Below are 2,752 nucleotides of genomic sequence, written 5' to 3'. Positions count from 1 at the left end.
TGCTCACACTTTACAAGATCTTTTTAAAGAAAAGGTAAAGGTTACTAAACATCAGCTGTCTGAGAAGTCCCTTTTTTACTCCAACGTATAGCTTTTATTCCCTAGAAAGATGGAAAAAAGTTGAATTTTTAATTTATACAAACAAAGACTAAGTTAAAAGTGAAAAATCTAATTTAAGACCCACTTCATTCATTTTTTAGCTATTTTAAAAGTGTTCTCAGTGGTCTTTTATTATGATTATCGCAAAATCAAAAATCATGTGTCGTCCTGGAGTATTGGAGCTGTGCAGTTGTACACTGATGATCTAGAAGTCAGCTCAGATAAGGAAGACAAAGATCTGCTTGTCTACTTGTTGATGCATCAGAGTCGAGCAGCAGGGCTCTTGTGACCTGCGCTTATTGTTTTATTAGCAAATAAGCGCTTTTTCCAACAGCCTTTTTGTCTGCTTACTATTAGAATCTACAACAATTAGAATCAAAAAACACTCAGAAATGCAATTTTAAGTTGCATTTTCTTCCTAAATGTCCTCCATCAGACAAATGCCACAAGGAAATGTTTAAAACACCAAATTCATAGGAGTGTGTAATTAAAGCTAAAGGCTATTTCATAATTAGAACACAAGACGGACCCAGATGCTGAAACCCGGAAGGAGGAGACAGGTAAGTGGTAGGTAAGTTGAAAGTTTTATTTTTGCTGGTCCAGGAAATGTTGTGGGTAAGCGTGGCTGGAGGTCTTGACGAGAGGCGTGGCTGGAGATCTTGAGGAGCACGGAGGCTGTGGGTCTTGAAGGGAGGCGTCAGCGTGAGTGGAAATGAAGCGGCTGCTCGAGGTGGTGTCAGATTCAGGTGACTCTCGTGGCATTAGATAAACCTGAGGCACAAAGGGGAAGGCTAAAAGTAATGAATGTTAAACTATTACAAAACTATACTTTATATGTTTTATGACAGAAATATTTCACACATTTTTTTGGTGGACTTTTGTTTTCTTTAAGAAGCAACACAAACTTTTTAACTTTCACGAATCATCTTTGTTGTGGAGAAGATGCAGGACCAGCAGCCTTTTGAAGAACTTGTGAAGAACCTGTTCTCTTTTAGATGTTGAAGGTGGTGGAACTCTTTCTCTGACACAATGCCAGGGATGGGCAAACTATACAGCCTGGAGGCCTAATTATTATAGTTTCAAAGCCCCTGAAACTATTTATTCTGACCCTCCTAAATGGAATAAATTATATTGACAATCCTTATTTCTCCAAGTTTGCATTTTTCCCTGATGGACATCAAGCCATTGATCCAACTAGCACTAAAATGAGAATAAAATCCACAATTCTGAAATACTTTAAACATTGTTACAAAGTATATATTAATTTTCTAGCATGTTTTCATCCAGATGTTAGTTCTGTCTTTTGTGAGGTGGATCGGCAAAAAAGAACAGGTAGTACATGCCAAGTCCCTTTAATTAAGAAAACGAAAGTACACCATTGACCATGTAGATGTAGCGTAGTAAGTATACAAACGGAATACTTCTTCAGACTAAATTTGAACATTACAATATGAAGATGGTTTTTACTGTTGAGCTGTGCAAGTTCTGGCTTTGGGGGTCATTGACACCACAAAAGAAAACTCTAATTTCAGTCATACAACTCTTGCAGTAAGAAATATTTATTTGACATACTTAATTTTCCACATTCTTTGAGTTGGCATTCACATCTTTTCGTTTGGCATAAGGCTCCGTTCAATTCCATGAGAAATTTCTATGAAACTTTCGGGTAACAAAACCCCCAACACCAAAATCATCCAGAAGAAGAAAAATGTGAATGTATAATCAGTGTGTAATAAAATGGGGTGTGTTATCGGCGGCATTCCATTTTCATTTGATTTCCCAGTATGACTGCTATGTGTGACCCGGCACCATTGACCGTTGGGCCGCCCCCGTTCGAGTACAGCGCCACGAAGGGAACATGCCATCTAGTGGATCTGCTATGTGGGACCCGGCACCATTGACCGTAGGGTCCCTTCCGTTCGTGGAAACCACTAGTGGAACATACTATCTGAAAGAGAGAGGGAAAGAAATAAAAGGGGAGCCAACATAAAAATTACTCATACCTGAACTTAGAACGTAAGCTCACGTCCGCAAAACGCTGTGCGCAACTATAATTTAAACCGCCAAACAACCCGTATGAGACACTAACTTAAAATCCAATCCAAAGCTTCCGATGGCGTATGACATGCTTAACAGCCATTATTCAAACTCCTATTAAACTAAGAAAACAAGCTTGATGGCCATAAACTTCTTTTTTTTGGCAATTATATATACACGAGCTTAAGTAACATCCATTATTTCGAAGCTCCCAATGACAGTACAATGAACGAGCTTTATAGCCATAATTTTCTCCATTTGGCATACCAATTATAAGCGCTCAAGGAACATCCATTTAATTGAGGTTCCATCCAAATATTAGAACGAGTTCAACGCCCATAATTACTATGCTTCATTGGCATACTACAAAAAAAATGAGCTTAAGAACCAAATTTGAGCTCCAGCGCATACTATGATACAACTTAGAGTATCCTAAATTTTGAGGCTTCCACCTGGCAATAATTTTCTTTTAACATCTATAATCGAAGAATTTACATTCATTCTGCAGTGGACATTGATTGATTAATTAATTCAGTCAGAAGTGTCATTGGAATGCAGAGGATGTCCACCGCCCCTTCAATTTCAGTGCAGCAATAGGTACGTCGAGCAGTCATCG

The sequence above is a fragment of the Oryzias latipes genome, chromosome 24 (genome assembly GCF_002234675.1).
Source record: "Oryzias latipes chromosome 24, ASM223467v1".
Classification (NCBI taxonomy): Eukaryota; Metazoa; Chordata; class Actinopteri; order Beloniformes; family Adrianichthyidae; genus Oryzias; species Oryzias latipes.
Note: the sequence above shows the minus strand (reverse complement) of the source record.